At 40.9% G+C, this 17,336-nt stretch overlaps 1 protein-coding gene across 7 annotated transcripts in view; it reads right to left on the bottom strand.

Annotated features, from left to right (window-relative positions):
- The window catches only part of TRIM2 (tripartite motif containing 2), an 88,433-nt gene that overhangs the window by 41,166 nt on the left and 29,931 nt on the right, over positions 1-17,336 (bottom strand). The window contains exon 1 of one of the 7 annotated variants that reach the window (XM_030491798.1): positions 1,473-1,891. The exons of the other annotated variants lie outside the window; for them this stretch is intronic. The gene's annotated coding sequence lies outside the window, so the exon portion shown is untranslated. Of the gene's footprint in view, positions 1-1,472; positions 1,892-17,336 lie in introns of those variants that run through there. 7 annotated transcript variants of the gene reach the window in all.

The following is a 17,336-nucleotide window of genomic DNA, read 5'->3' on the forward strand; positions in this document are numbered from 1 at the left end:
TTTCAGATGTATTAGCAGTGGGAGATTTTGCAGAGTAACACTAGTTTCACAAAAAAAAAAAAAAAAAACCCATTCTTTTTTGTAGTAGCATCTTCTGAGCTCACAAACTGACAGAGCTCTTTTGGAGGTTCATCCTGCCTCACAATCTAATAAAGAGCCGCTGAAGCATGAGCTTTGAAACCAAGTCTAAGAATCACTTCTCTGCATAGTTAACACTTCATAATTTAAACATGCAAAGCCAAAGGTTTATGAAACGTTGCACCAAACAAGACATAAATCCCCACCCATTTATCTATAAGAAGCACACACTCAAAACCCAGTTCATGTGTACTAAATCAAGTGCAGGAAAGGGTTCTGAAACATGTACCCTTTGTTACCCGTTTGAGGCTCAAGAACTGTTATCTTTCCAGCCACCCCCAAAAATATCATTGTACTCTTCTTTCTGCTTGGAGATACCACTATCAATTTTCATTCACAATATACTATACAACAAAGAAAGGAGAAAACAATGGCTCTCTAAGCTAGTGGAAAGCCTTGCCTTGTTATGCATGCATGCCTTCGGGAACCAAAGTCAGGGTGCGGCCCCACCCATGTGAAAAGAACTTCCTATAGCATTAGAAAAGGAAAAAAAACCACATTAGGGTACAGCAAATAACAGTTCCAGAAGAGCTGTTTCAGATAAATAGAGCCATGTAATAGGAAGGTGCACCCTTTCTACAGGTATCTATAAATGAGCTCTGGAATTTCTCAACAGTTACTGAATTCTCTATCAGTTTCTGTGGCTCAGCCAAGAAAAAGACATTAGAAAACTTAAAACTGTCTGTTCGGTTCCAGGATTTATTCCTAAAAGTGCAGAATTCTCTGTTGCTGATACACTGCTATCACTGAACTCCACCCAGCCAGAGCTGCGACTAGCCTGAAAGTACAGCCTGAAGAGAACAAACTGCTTGCAGCTTGTTCATCCTCTTCTTATCGATGGTATTCACAACCTAGAGGGTCTATTCATGTATTATGAATGAATAGGTTTCCAATGGCAACGTTTCCAAAGGAACGGTTAGGCCTCGAGAGCTGTAAGAAAGGGTGGGGAACCTCGATATTGTTGCTCCAAGGAATGGGGGAGCTGGGGTTTAAAAGTCCTTAAAACATATATATCATGTATCCAAAGTCTTTAGGAATACGGAACAGATTCTAATAGCAGCCCCCAAATTAGCTGATACAGAACACACCACACAAATTAATAATCATAACCGCCACACAGTCCACTTGTGTAAAAGGCTTGATAAGCTAAATTTGCATTCCTTTCTCTCCCACTCTTGCAATCAGCTGGGTGCCCTGTTTAAAACACAGCAACCCTCTTCATTCTTACAGCATGCAGAAGCATAATGAACGATTGGTGGCTGAAACAGAAGGAGCAACCCAGCAGCAGCCACCAGGAACAACACTGAGACAACTTGAGCATTATTTAGACCTACCCATCTTTGTAGAAAAATAGCTTAATCAGTGCAGTGCTGAGGATAAAATCCTTGCAGGGATGGAGCTGCAGTTCCGCAGTAATCCAAACGAACAAACCATCATCTGTCAATATTTCAAGCCTCACGCGTAAAACTGTCTCAGAATCCCTATCACAGCACAGTCATTATTAGATGCATGACAGATTTTGTGCTCTAAGGAATGACGCTCCATTCCACGGAGAGGACAGGTGGAAAGAAAAATGGAAGAACAAGAGGAGGCCCAGAGAAGTCGTCATGAATTTTTTTTCCCCCGGGTCATTTACAAGGGGGAGACCCCTTCAGGATTCAAACCAATCAATCTTTATTTAGCACATCTTTTTCTCACTCAGCCTGTGTAGAAAGACTGCAGCAAATGGTGCAAGGGATTGTGGGATAGGGATGCAGCAGAGAGCTGCGACGAGATTCGCTGGGTGATTTTTTTTCCCTCCCTACTCAGCAATCAGCTGTTTCAAGGGTCCGCGCAGGGCCATTGAATTTGGTCACCAGAATGTTATTACAGGATTAGCAGGCAGGCACGGCTACCGCTGTGCATCTGGCATCTCAATGCCGCTAACAAATACATATGCAAATATTGCTTGGGAATAGGAAAAAGGATTTAACTCCGAAGGGGAGAGTAAATATTACGTAACGCCCATTACCAGGACAGTCACCACAGATGAAACGAAAGCACTTTCGTTTGTAAAGGGGACAAAGTTTAACACTTCGCTATTCTGCCTTGATTTTTCAAGGATTCAGAGTATTTCTTGGGACATAATTCTTCCCTGCTCCAACTTCCAGCAGCTACAAAAGACCCCCACAAGCGCTCTTTGTCTCGCCAGATGTTTAAAGAAGAAGCGAAGAACCTCTTCAGAAAGCTGTGCTACTGACACACAAACCAGCAGCAGTTTCTTCTACTACAGAGCTGCATATTTGACCTGACCCAGACTCAAGTCAAATATTTAAGGCAGCAATTAGTAAACTCATATTCAAGGAACGTGAGAATCAGAGCTAACAGTCTGTTCAACTGTTGTACAAACATTAATGCAAAGGTGTATTCTCTTAGTTAATCTATTTATTTGTTTTAAAAAAAGTAAAATCACAGATCAATTCAGATTTAACTTGGCTATTACCAAAAGAAATTCAGAGTCTGGTATTTTTCAGCTATGCAGAGAAGGTTGTTTAAAAGATGCATGTGAATACACAGACACTACTGAAGTAAAGCAACATGGAATTAGCTTTGTCTTCCAGTAGAACAGCTGGTGGGTTTTGCAGACTAGGTAGTATTTGCATCTCTAAATACAGTGTATCTTTTCTTTTGAAAAAGCAAATCATATGCAAGTATTTCAGCTAACTGAGGCTAACAAAGCTTCCCACAAATAAAAGGACACAAAGGTCCATTTGCATCAAGAAGAAAAAATGTGGGGTTTAAACACTGTCTGAGCTACTGTGACTTAATTAGGACAGATATCGTTATTTCAGAAGTTTAAAATGTTGTCCTAAGCTTTTCAAGCACAGTTTCCAGAATAGAGTTTATTCAATTCTCGCACTGATGAGGTAAGTAGAATTAATAATCATTTAGCATGGCTGAAAAGTAATCTAAATTCCTGTTAAAAATACAGATTCCTCATACATCATTTACTTTTCACTTGGCAATCATTTACCAGATCTGTTTTATGCATCAAGCAGATCCAGCTTGGTTTCCCTGGGTAATGCCCACAGGGTGAAAGCATGTTGTAATCCAGTTTATAAACTGAAATGAAACATCAGGCAGCGTGTGTGCGTGTGTTAGGATTTTGGGTGCTTGTGCCAAAACACTGCTCCTCTGATTCCCTCAATATGTCCTAACTCTGTCAAAGAGAGAGAACAAAGTATGTTTCGTTTTAGCTCCAACATTCAGCAGTTCAGAAGCAGCAGGCATCTGTGCAGCAGGGTTCACAGTTTAAAAAGGCGGCCAGAGATTTCAGGCACGTTTTTGGAGGAGTGGGTTTTTATGATTGGTTGGGGGGTTTTATTCTCTTTTTAAACTGTCTAGGGAACTTCCATTGCAAAGAGCAAGCAGCATATTTCACTCCCACAAGGAGATCCAAGTCCTTTTGTTTCCACCGCTGGAACAATGACACACGTAAAACAAAAATCAAGAGAAAATTCAGGAGTAGCGCCCTCCCCCCCCGAACCAAGGTGAAAACTCTCAGACTGAAGCATACAGACAACACTTAGCTGCTTGCTTTCCTTGCTCATTTCAAGCATCAAATTTACATACACTAAAACAGAATGACGAGTATTGCTCAAATTACTATTTCCATTTACAGTCAGTAGTAAGGACTACATACCCTTCAAATCAGAACCGATCCCACAACATACCTCATGGCCAAAGGAGTCTGAAGGAGCCACAGCTGCAGCCACTCTCACAGAGATCTGCACCTCCAAATGAGGATTGCTTCAAAGTGCAGTTCTCTTATAATTAACTCTGAGAAACTGCCTGCTGACAAGGAGCTGATATTCTGCAAATAGTCCTGCTTCTTCAACAAGACAAAAATGTGCTACTGTGGCAAGGAAAACAAGACAAAAGTCTTAGAATTTCCCTTGTGATTTTTGTTCTTACATGTTGAATGTTGATATGTGTTTTTCTTCTCCCTAGTGAAGAGGAAATGGATTTGTAGCTCAGTGAACAGTTGTGCACTTTACCCCCATAGCAGTTACTACCAGTCTGTTTCAAATGGGTGTATTGTATGTGTATGTCATCTGAATTGGGAGATGAGAGTGGGGGTTGTTGTAATGTGCTTGGTTTTGGTTTTGTGTTTGGTTTTTTTTGTCTTTTTTGTTTTAAAAAGAACAGGCTACTTTCCCTCAGAAATTTGCTGTACTCATCGTTGTTGCTGTGAGGTGTCCCTGCCCACAGCAGGGGGGTTGGAACTAGATGATCTTAAAGTCCTTTTCAACCCAAACCATTCTAGGATTCCATGATTTATCTGCATCACTGTTGATTTGTGGATTAAGTTCAGGAGAAGAAAATAGATAGTACATGCCATCTTTATAGTGTCATAGAAGACTGATCTAGCCCCTGTAAATGTCATGGGTTTTGAAAAAATTATTCTTTTCCCTGTTCCAAACACAACCTCAGTTCATATTGTTAGGGAGCCCATTAATAATAAGTTACCAAAAAACCCCACAGCTAATTTACAGACCATAGGTAGATATTGGTATATCCTTCCCTAACATTAAATAAGTCATCCAAACATGCCAGGTTAAAATTAATGGTCTGCACTGAAGCCTGTACTATAAATTGACTGAAGGGAGAGTAGTTTAACTCAGTCTATAGGAAAGGGATTGTAAGGTCAGCAGAAAAAAATAATACTGGGTTAACCCAGACTAAATGGCCAGCTAATAAAGTCCTGGCAATTAAGACTGAATGGAAAATAAGAGGTGTGATAGACCAGAAATCAACTACCCAAAGCTGACATGGTGGGAATGAGGGCTAGTTTGGGAACACATATATAAGAGAGGATGGGCTGTTACAGCCATCGCCCAGTTCCAACGTCCTTAATTTGACCCTGGTGCCAGGAAAGCAGGTGGGTTGAAAACACCAAGCTCTGTCATTGTGGGACCATGCCCACACCAGGAATCAAGGGGCCTTAGTCATCCTCATGAAACAGCAGCAGTGGAGGCGCCTTTACCTTTCTTTACCCATGCAGACCCAGCAGCTTCCGCAGAGCAAGAGCAGCTTCCAGCCCCAACTCCACAGTCTCCAATAGCCCAGGCTGTAGCTCACATGGCCTGGGAAGAGCCACAGCTTCCTCCCACTGTGGGTTTGTAGCTAGAGGGCACGTCTGCCCCAAAAGGAACTCTGCTAGGTCCTGGTTCCTCCCCACCAGCCACAGCCTGGAGCCATAACCCCTCTCCCATCTTGTGATCCAGTGGAGCAGATGCTCTTCCCTGAAGCTTGTGACCCAACACATGGCTTGTCACAGCCTGGGAGGCAAAGAACTTCAAAGGTTTGCCTGGGATGTAATGCCGGGCTGCTGGAGACCTTCCCAGCCCCACCAGCACCCACCCTCCTATGCCTTTGTCACCTTATTCTATTTCCTTCTACCTTCTGCTTACGCCTAGTTTAGCTTGCCAAGGTTGCAGCTTTTCTAGCACAACTGCAGTGAGGCTGGGACAGCCTGGCCTCCTGGCTCAGCCAGCCCAAGCTTGGCTGCAGTGACTGCATTCCCTGCCTGTATCCAGCACTGATGTTGCAAGTCAGGCAGCACCAACTGCTTTTCTTCCCTCTGTGTTACTCTTTCCCTTTCGGGTATTTGCCATTGAGGTTGCAGGGCCAAGCACTTCAGACACCGGAAACAACCTCTAGTGACTGCATTCTGGCATTTCTTCTGCACAGCAATGGGCTCACCCTCAGTACCAGTCAGATTTTGATGTCACGAACAAGGTTTCTTTTAAAAGCTTTCAACTGCTAAAGGCACAGGAATAACAAGAAAAGAAGCCACTGCTATAAATGAAAGCCTTGCTTAATAGTTTTACATATTTAATGCTTTGTTGCTTTTTCCTCCTTTCTTTCCTCAGTCTGTAAGTAAAGCTTATAACAGGGTGAACATCTGAAATGCAGGGGTGGGCCTCTTAAGTCATCAACATGCTAATGCTTTATATTCTTGTAGAGGAGGAAAGGGGTTATGAGTGGAATCTAATACCCCCTTTTCTTCTCTCTCCCCATCCCCACAACTTCTGCCTGCCTCCGCAGAATCCCTTCTCCACCACCCTTCCGTGGTGCAATAGTCCTGCTTCCATCCCCACAAACCCCACCTCCTAGCTGTCCAGTCCTTGGACGTAAGAGAGGACCTGCTGGTGGCTGCCCTACACACACCAAGGGATGAGACTGGCAGGTCAGAGCTCGTGTGGTCACACAGTCATCACTCAACTGAGATATGATACCTACTTCAAGATTGTCTGTCTGAGGTTTTCAGGATGTCATCTTGGGTCAGGACCTTGCACACTAAATTCCATCACGGTTGGAGCATACTGGATTTACTGTACGTGTAAGGACAATTTGAGTGCTTGCAGTGGAAGTCCATGAATCCCCAACTAAATGGACAACATTCTCACAAACAAGGCTTCAGAGAAAAAGGGTAGGAAGTGAGGGGGAGAAGGCATGCCAAAGGAAATGACTGGATTAAACCATCACATATCAGGTTAAATGCTGTCATTTAGGGCCCCTTCCATGTTTAATAAAATGACATATTCTCAGATGAGCTATTAAAACATCTGCAGTGCGGTAGGTCCAAGTAATTATTTCAGGGGCTAGATGTTGTACAAGCCTAAGTAGAAGGATCTAAAATTGTACACTTGCCATCCAAAGCAGCGAGTCAGAGCATAGTGAAAAGTGAAAAGCCCCCTATCCTGGTTACTACCAAGTGCTGTTAACATCACCCTTACAACCGTACATTTTTAACTCCCTAGGCCTACCTATTTTGTTAACGCTGACGCATCTCTGTTCAGCCTTTATAAGTACACAGGCTCAAATAAAGCCAAGCTGAACTGACAAATAATTAAAACTGCACATCAAATCACTGCTGCTTCCATAAACATCTGCTCTGAAATGCTACTTGAAATAAAATTGCTCCATGGAGACTCGATACTAACCACTGTTAACCTCTCCAGGCACAGGATAACAGGCAGTACAGACAAAAAGCAGGAGACTGAGCAGGAATCTACTTGGAAAGATGTCTCTGGCCTTTCCTACATACTGTCAGATACAAGGTACGTTTTAAAATGCACTAGGCATTTTCTTCGGAGTTGCTCAGCAATGGCAAGAAAAATAAAGGCAAGTAACAAATGCTCAGTGCTTTTGGGATTGAGCTGTGTGGTGAAGGCTGAACTGCTCAGAGACCATCCCCTCCAGTCACTCACCTCTGGATCTGCCCCACACTGCATCTCCACTTGATCTTACAGTTCTGTAACTCTCCCTTTAGGAGAGGTGATATACATTGGGTACTGGAGCTTAGTCATATATTCTCTGTTCATCACTGCAAAAGAAGCAGTTCCTCTGCTTCTGTTTCCATTTATTACAGCAGGATTTTGTTGAACTAGCGCAAAGTTAGAGTCAGCAAGGGAGAAGGCAGCACCCAGCAATCACTACATGCCATGTAACTTCTTCACAAGATTAACTTAGAGACTGCCAGCCCTTTAGAATTTTTTTCTTGCAGCCTTCAAAACCCCATTTCCCAGCAGATACAGCATATGGAAAATAAACTGGGAGGAAAAACTAGGTGTTTCACAGCAAGAAACAGCAGATGGAATATAAGCGTTAAAGAAGCAAACTATGAGGCAGAAGGCAAAGGAACTCACGTCTTCTTAGTACACAGTGCACAGCAGATAGGGTGCCTGAGCAGGTAAGGTTTCTGCCAAAAAAAAAATCTTGGGAGAGGGATTAAGAAGGAGGCAGAAGCAAGAGCCCCTCTCTAGCCTGTGAGCAGGCTCACGACCTCTGCAGCACTTCCATTGTTTAAAAGATGAAATACTGATTGCTGCACCTACATGTTTACCTTGGCTTGTGTACAGTACCCACCTCATTTTCTTGCCCAGAGCCCAGCAGCGATGTTACCTTCTGTCTGCTAAGTCTTCTTATGAACTGATATGTCTTTAAAAAAACCAGCAGTATGTCTAAATATTTATATTGTCCTTGGGTTCAGCGAAAACCTTGCTCAGGCATAAAGTGGCAGGCAGAGGTTTACCGAGGCAGGCTCTTTATGTTGGCAAAAATGCAACACTGAACTTTCACAGCAAGTAGGTAAACACATATCTGCACACAGCAGGTAGTCTGGCAGCACCAGCAAAAAGGAGAAGCAATGTCAGAACAACCTTGGCAAAAGAAGCTCCATGGGTTTAACAATGCTTGTAGGCACAGGAGCTGAACTGGCCAAACAACAGTAACAAAAAGCCACCTACAGCTCCTGTAGGGTGCTCCAAGCACACAGAGCCCGAGTGTGCTGGCTGCAATGCCCTGTCCTCCTCTTCCACACTCACAGGTCACTCCATTTGACTTAGCAGGAGTCAGGGCCAGCAGTTCAAAACTTGGAAACACCCCATGGTTGAACTTCACCCAGTAAACACGTCTTTCCAGCCCTCAGCAAGGACAACCGTTTGCTGACTGCATGCCAGCACTCCTATTTAAAGAACTGTTGTTATGGGAAAAAGCTGAAACCTTTCTACAGCAGAGACGAAGCGTTCCCCATACCTCGTGCCTTATCTGCAAAATGCATCAATTCCCAGTATGCGTTTCCACTGCGGAGTTTCACTTCAGTCACAGTAAGATGTGGTTATTGACTGCAAAGCCACCGTACCCCTAAGCAGGCAGACAGTCCTAGTGACCCTCTCTCAGGGCCTACCAAGCAGCTACTCTGGCTCAGACCAGGTTTTCCTCAAGTCTCTTCCTTGAGGTACAAGGTTTTATAGCTGACACAAGCTGGAAGGAGCAGCAGTAGTAAAAGGTGTCCACCTTTATCCTTCATCTCCAAAAATAACTCTCCTAAGCTTTCTGTTAGACATCTCTCCCAGGTTCTCACCACACAAGGCAGGTTCAGGCTAGATGCCCAAGGGACATTGCCAGGCTATTTGTAAGCAAATGCCCAGCACTGACATAGGTCAGACTTCTGCAAAAATTACATTCTCAGAAGACCCTCATACATAACTGCCTGCAAGAATATCCATCTTTTTAACTTACACCACAGCTTACAAAGCAGCAGCTGTTGAAAGAGGAGGCAAGTAGAACCACTTACATGACACAATTTTAAGGCTCTCCCAAGCTGAACTAGGATACACAGTACATTCATTTCTATACAAAAACGCATCCATTTTACTTTACAGGAAAACAAATACATTTTTAAGTACATGAAAATCAAATCAGGAGACAGTCTAGAAAACAATAACCATGTGAATGCAGCTATCTTTTTAAAGAAAAAAAGCACCTGGAAAAAACACTGGAATCAGGACAGCTAAGCACAATATTGACTTAAATCAGCCACATTATCATTCAGATTGAGAGAGCACCTGGAAATATATTCCAAGTGCCAGAATCCCACTGTGATTGGCACCAGCTACACAGAACACAAATCCTGTGCAAGCATAGGTAGCCCATGTCTTAACACCTCACACAATTCAGCTATTACCATTTAACCGTATCAGTGACACTAAGTACTTTTCTAGACTATGAAATAAGTTTTCATAGCTAGCCATTGATTTAGATAAGAACTATTTTTGTAAAGAAAGAGGTGCAAGATAGTAGCTTAGATAGCCTGAATCTTTTGCAGTCAGAGAACAGGAGCAGATCTTAGAAATCTCTTCCCTTTGCAAACTCAATGAGCAGATACAAGAACTGACACTTTAGAAGTAGTCCTTGTGATGACTGCAACAAGATGTATCATGTTGTTACTGATACAGGTTATATGAGTAAACGATAAAACCCGTTTGAGGTGTATGTAAAGAAACCAGCTCTGGGCATTGCTGTTAAAAGTAATTGAGAAATCCTGGCAGAAAATCAGTTACAAACAGGACATACAGAGTCTGCACTATCTCAGGTACTGAAATACTTCTCCTCAGATACCACAGTGAGGGGCTATTAGGATGTATTTCACTTAAATGCTTTTGAAAGCCTGATGAAACAGCATTCACTAGGGTTTTTGTAGGTGGAGCATGCTGTACTCTGAGTTAAATTTTACTCACAATTTAGATCTATAGCTTTTTACTCCTCCTATTTTATTGTCCACAGATGTGCTGGATATTCTGCCATCCTGTGAGCTGTGAAACCCACTGCCCTGGGATGCTACAGTTGTTAATATTTCACAGTGGATAAATTGATTAAAGATTTTAAAATACAAAGACACCACCTCTACCAGGGGCATAACTGGAAGCACAAATCACTGAATATGAAAGAGCATTCGGAAGAGTACCATGATATGTGTGATCTATTCAAATGCCCTTCTGTAGGCATTCACTGTCAGCCACTATCCAAATTATAAGGCTAAGATAGATTTACTTTTAATTAGGTCCAGACAAACCTTCAAAATACTTGGTGTAGATATCATGAGGGCTGTCATAGTAGCCACTCCCTTTTGGCATAGTTAATGGCCATTAACGGCTCCACAGGGCTGTTTTTGTCACTTTGCAGAGCCTTGCCATTCAGGGATGTCAGGTAAAATGAATCCATCAGACAGCTACCTTAATACACTACTGTTGCACGAAAAATGCCACTTTAGCACATACACCCATTTCTAAGTCATACAAACAAGACACACCCTAAGCAGAGAACCCTTTCATAGTGAATACGATACTAACCTACCATATCTCCCCACTACTTCCTGCCTTTTCAAATTTGCTTTATCTTCAAGAAGAAAAAAAAAGGAAACTTCTAGTGATATTTCTGTGAGAGTGACATTTGTCTTGTTTCTCTGCAGAGGTACTCTGTATTATTCCAAAAGCAATGCCATAGAGCTTGGGGAAATCATTCCTTGATTACTACGTTGGTTCTCCTCATTTAAAAGTTGTCCATGTTCCTCAACGGAAGTCCCTCCAGAGAGCGCACACCTTCCAAGCAGGCCTTCTGCAAGAGCACATCCCAGAGGGGAACTGGTGGTTGTTCAGAGGGTAAAGGCCACCATTCAGGAGTGCAGATAAAGATCCATCATAAAAATTAAATATGGGAAGAAGCCTTCCTGCTCTTCTACTTACTTGTATTTAAGACTGTGCAATGTGTCAGCTGCTGCTAAGACAGATAAAAATTTTGGACTTTGCAAGCACAGGAAAATGGAACCGCTCATTTTTTGCAAATTCACCTTATTTTAAGGAAACATTTTTGCATGCACTAGTCTAGTCTGGGGTTTTTAATTCTTATTTTACTTTTCTAGGAGGGACTAGTAAAAAAGTTCATTAGAATGAGGAAGCTAAGGGATGAGGGTGTTCTATGCCTACACAGAGCATGTAGTGCAGTTCTTATAAAACAGTCCTCTACTACATACTGTTTCCAGTAATAAAAGACTGCACTTGTCTCCACAGAGATTTTAAGTAAGGCATTACATTTGTGAATGAATGGAAAATTATTCATCTTTGACTAGTAATGAAGTATCTCAGAACATGTTTGTATTTCACAATCAAAATTTATTTCCAACTATTTTGGATGCAAAACAAAAAAAAACCAAAAAAAAAAAACACTGCATATTTGAGAAATAGTATGAAATCTTCATGGTGCAACGCTTAATTTTATCTCTTTATTATGAAATGTTTTCTGAACTGAGATGCAGAAAGGTCAGTTGTTCCCAAGACTACACAGAGCAGACTAAGAATAGGTAAATAGGTAAAGAGAAGAGCCTAGGTTTTGTGGAGGGTCCAGCAAGCCTTTCAAGCACATTGGATAGACCACGCACTAACTCATACCATAATATTGTCTCAGAGTAACACTCAGGACAAAATACCCCCTGAGACGGTATGAAATTGAGCTGTGGCTCTACCTGATTTTTGGGCTGTAGGTTTCCTAACCTCAGTACAGTGTAATTACTTGAGCTCTAAACAACAAATTAAATCTGCTGTCAAGATACCAAAAAAAAAAAAAAAAAGCCCATCTGCAGAAGCTTACCATGTGGGAGTTAATCCCCGAAGGTTTACATTAACACGTCGACCAATATAGGGATTTTGAGAGAGAAAGTTGTAGAAGGGTATTAGGTGAATACTGTTTCCTCACTGGAAAAGGAATTTAAAAAAAAAAATACTATGCAAATGCAGACAAACTGTGGCAGTTTTATCTCTTCGACAGTTTATGTATGCTGCAAAAGGCTTGTTCCTCAGCCCGGAGTTATCATTCCTAGGGGTCATTTTAGATCCTGAGGAATTTGTAAGCAGGCTGATTCACAGTATTTATAACATATAGTTGTTTTCAGAAGAACCAGGGTGGCCTTGAAGACACCTGACATCATTGAACTTGGTGACATCTGCTCTTTTGGACGTCCTGTTTCTCACAGAGTAAGCAAGTTCTCTAGCAATATAAATCATGGGCCAAATATGGCTAGGGCTAAATATGGTACACATACTCTCCCCAAGAACCACTATAGAGATTAATGCATTCAGAGGCACATAAAAACATAATTGTTCAGATCTTTTCAAGAGCACTTCCAAGTTCAGCAAAATTTTTTGAGTGCAATCTGTTTTGGTTGTTCTGTAAGTAATTGCGTCACGTGTGTTTGCACATGATTTCATCACTGTTTTGGAGGGGTTTTGTTCTGCACAAGGTGCAGAAGCATCCTTCCATTTCATACTAGTCAGAGTTATATAGCTGAGAATAATCTAGCCACTGCTCTTTCCTTGCTAAATCAACTCCTGAGTAGTTCACAAAACACACTGGTAGATACCATGCACCTTTAAGCTCACAAATAAACCAAGGTCCACTAAATTTTGATGTAGAAGGAAACAGGCACAGTATAGATGACAATTTTCTGAATTCTGAGTTCAGTGAAGGGATATCCTCAAACCTAGCATTGCACACACATTAAAAAATACAGCACAAAAAGAAAGGATGTCACTCTATATTTCCAGAATTGAAAGAAAAAAATAATCAAGAACAGAAGCTCGTGGTAGCACAGAACAAATAGCTTTACATGACAAAAGAACAGAAAGTCACCCAAAAATAAACTGATCATACATATGTTTAGGCAGACTAATAACACTAAGACAAATAAATCCATACTGGATTAGGAGCAGGCAGATTGCTGAACACTCATCTCATGCATTTAGAACTTGATCAAAAGTAATTGCATCTACTCCAATCTTTATGTCCCTTTGACAGAGGGAGTCTGCCCTGGCATAAACACTGAAGATTATCATCTACCTAATTAATTGCTCCTAAAATGCATCCAAAACTGACAATATTCAGAAGGCTTTAAAGTGAGAATGAATAATACTTTTACACATGAGCAAAAGTGCTGACCATAAGAAGCAGCCTTCTGCAGTTCTTCCAGGGGAGCATTGAGAGTATGCATCATTACAGTACATTTTTAAGTTGTCTTCTCTCAGTGGCAGGACATATTCTTAAAGTTTTTATAGCCTAGATTTAATATCTAACAGTAAACCATCATAGCCATTCTGCCAGCAGTTTCTTTGTAAACTATTGTAGCAGTCCAGCTATACAGGATATATTTTGATGCTTGTGTTAACAGGATCACCATGTAATGTAAGAAGTGCCAGAATACATGCTGCTAACATTTTTCACATGTCTATGATTAGTCTCCTTCTTAATTTAGCTGTGCCTCTTTTAACCCTACTGCAACTAACTAGTAGCAAGATGGATGGAGCCAGCCAACATCTACCTGCCACTCTATCTCTTCAGCACCTCAAAAACTATATTCCAATTTCTATTTCAATTCTTCCTTTTGAATGGGATTTGCTTTTGAGTTATTGCCCTAAGGTCCAGCTGGAAAGTGGGAAGGCTGCCTGGTTGCCAGCAGGCTTCTCGGCTGACCGGATCCTTGGCTGTCCCCATACAGTACACTAGAGTGACATATTAAGTAATTTATTTAACTTCATGCTATTCCAGTTACAAACTGCTATTCCTGTGATCAAACTAAATTACTGACAATTAATTCACCATTTAAAATAAGCAACGCCCAATCCAAATATAGCCAATCACCCCAATTATTAGAAGGAATGACATGCAGTGCCAAGATACATCTACAAATTCTGGGACAGAAAATGTCTAGAGAGTCTGTGGTAGAAAACAAAGACAAATGCCTTTAATGTTAGAATTTATACAATAAATATTTAGTTATTTAAACCACAGAATAAAACACAGAAATAGAACTAAAACAATACAGAAAGTTTGACATTAAATGCCACTTTAATCTCTCCAAAGATCAACCTGAGTTTTGTTCAGTGGGAGGTGGAGACTTTATTCCAGTTGATCAAAAATAAAGAGGAAGAGAAAGAAATCTTGCACAATTTCTCATAAACAGGAATTCTTCCTGAACTACATTTGCTAAGTGTTTGCAACCAAGCAGCTCTTTCCATTACAGTCACATGTTAACATAAACCTTACAGCACATCAAGGGACTCTCTCCTATCCATTCATCTCACATAAGAAGTACAAGAGCAGGCCCAGTTCTAACAGAAGCAGCAAGCGTGTCTTGAGAAGTAATCTATCACAAATGGAGGTATAGAGAAGTGAAGTCTATTTATGTGAAGGCTAAGCCCTGTTCTGTTCCCTTCAGTATTTTAGAAACCTCCAAACAATCATTATTTCCTTTCCAACATTTATTCTTTTCAATAAATATTGATTTTGTTTCAGTCCTGTTTTTTTTAACAACTCATGACATGCATTTCACATAGCTTCCCTGCATACCCCCCTTTTTTATTCAACCCACAAACATTAGCAATAACATAACCACAACCTGTAGTCTCTGAAGATAGCATATCTAATTTTGGTTGAAGGTGTCGGCTAGCCAAGTGTAGGATCTGCAGTAGCGGATTTCAATCTGACAGTCACTGAACTTTTTTAACGCGGTCCCTGAAAGCTGACTGATAAAAGCAAGTTCATATATGTTACCCCGCAAAATATGGGTGGGCAAAATCCCGAGAGAAAATTTTTAAGGTTTCTTTGGAATTAATGGCTCTTTATAACACAGCATATTGCACTGGTCTTAAAACAGCTATTTAAATCTATGCTGTAATTTTATTAAGGACCATTCTTTATAAACTGAATTTATTATTTGGAGGAATAGATATGTTTGCTGCTGGATATGAACTAGCTACACTTGTATCCTCAGGCACATTTAATTTGATGAGACAATACACTTGCCAACTGATCAAATCCAATTCTTTTACACTTGGCTCAAGGATTTATCCTAACCTACAGTGCACCATGATTTTGTTTTTGTAGAAATAGTTCGTGTGTCTAGATGTAGTATTACATGTTTCTGCAAAACTATGTATGTTTAATACTTTATGCAGATGATTACATTTCAGCTTCACTATAATAATGCACAACAGTTAGTTCTTCACATTAGGACACCCAAAACCTTTTCAGTTCATTTAATTCCTCAGTTTTCCTCAAAGGAATCACAGGCACTGCTGTGTTTATGTAAGCTGTCCAAATCCTTGTTTTGTTATGAATTAATGAAATTCCATTATCAGGCAAAGACATGCCCAGCATGTTTTCATGATGGCTTCAAGTACCAATTATCTGGGATTTTCCAGTAAACAACCTGACCTTCAAGCTAAAACTGGTATTGCCAGAGAAAGAATACTATCATGGGCTGAGGAAATCCCCCATTAGTATTGGCATCTTTATCCAGGTAAGGTCTAATTTTCCAAACACTGTGCATGCTGCTGGACATAGCAGAAATCAGACAGCACTTGTGCTGTAAGGCTATGGACATTGCTTGTCTCAAACTTAGCCTTAAAACTAAGATATCACTGAACTTCCATATCGTAGAATGGTTTGGGTTGGAAAGGTCCTTAAAGATCATCTGGTTCCAACTCTCTGCCATGGGCAGGGACACCTTCCACTGGACCAGGTTGCTCCAAGCCCCACCCAGCCTGGCCTTGAACACTGCCATGGATGGCACATCCACAGCTTCTCTGTGCAACCTGTACCAATGTCTCACCACCCTCACAGTCAAGAATATTCTAGTTAGTACATGGAAAATCACTTCTGTGAAAAAGACGAACACCTAAGCACCCCCAAAAAGGCATTAAACATATATGCTTCTAATTTTTATTCTGTATATGGCATATGTTTGCTGTCTTCCTTTATGAATCACACAAAGAAACCAAAAGATTTTTCCCAGTTGGCTGAAATAAATGTTTCCCTGATTTTTATTTTTCCCTCTTCCCAGAAAACCTATAATCAAATCTAGAATTGGTTCTGTCATAAAATCCACTTTATGTTTCCTTCTGGCCCTCAAGCAGCATGTGTTAGCAGTGCTCCTTGAAGCAACAAAGAAGTTCTGTTTAGCCGTCTCACTGAGGAAAGCCATGGTGTATTAAAAGTGTATATCAAAGCCATTTCTCATTAAAAAGGATGAATCTCAAGGACTGAAATGAGCCCTCAAAGAAGAAAACCCCAAGCTTTTCTTTATAGCCAACTGTGGGCACTGCAGGTCCAGATCAGACAAGGATGTTTCTTCACAACTAAAGTTTGCCAAATGTTTTGCTGAGAAGTTTGAGGAAACCTTTGGTTTATGGTAAGCAGTAGATGAGAGCCAAAGCACAGAAGCCTTATTTCACTTTGTCAGCCAACTGAATGATTCCCCCCTCAAAAACTGTCTGGAAACAGAGACTAACCTCCTCTTTCTGCTGGCTTTGTTTTCTAGCAGGACAACGCAGTTCCAAGACGAGGTACAGCAGCTTCCTGGTACCTTCTCTCTATACCTACTCCAGGCTTTAGGTATCATGTGTCCATCTTCCAGAAAATTATGGGACTAGCTTTATAATAAACAAGTTTATACAGATTTTAACAAACCAAACCTTTTAATGTGCTTTTCAAGTTTATATTCCCAAGTTTGTTCCAAATACTCAAATTGCCTAGAAACTCCCATTGGTATCACTAGTCAATTTAATTTCAGTTCTCAGACAAGCAGCAATGTGGAATTTTAAGAAAAAAAACTTCTGGTGATTAAGTCACAATAGCTGGCCACAGAACTGTTATGCAGGTAATAAATCCATTGCCCTCAAAGACAAAAAATCCAAAGCTGGAACAGAAAGCAACTTTTTTTATGCCACATCCTTATCTAAGAAATATTTATTTAGTCATTGTACTTTCACCACAATTTTCTTATTTGTCCCCATATATAAATGAACATTCATGTAATGTTT

The sequence above is a fragment of the Strigops habroptila genome, chromosome 7 (assembly GCF_004027225.2).
Source record: "Strigops habroptila isolate Jane chromosome 7, bStrHab1.2.pri, whole genome shotgun sequence".
NCBI classification, from domain to species: domain Eukaryota; kingdom Metazoa; phylum Chordata; class Aves; order Psittaciformes; family Psittacidae; genus Strigops; species Strigops habroptila.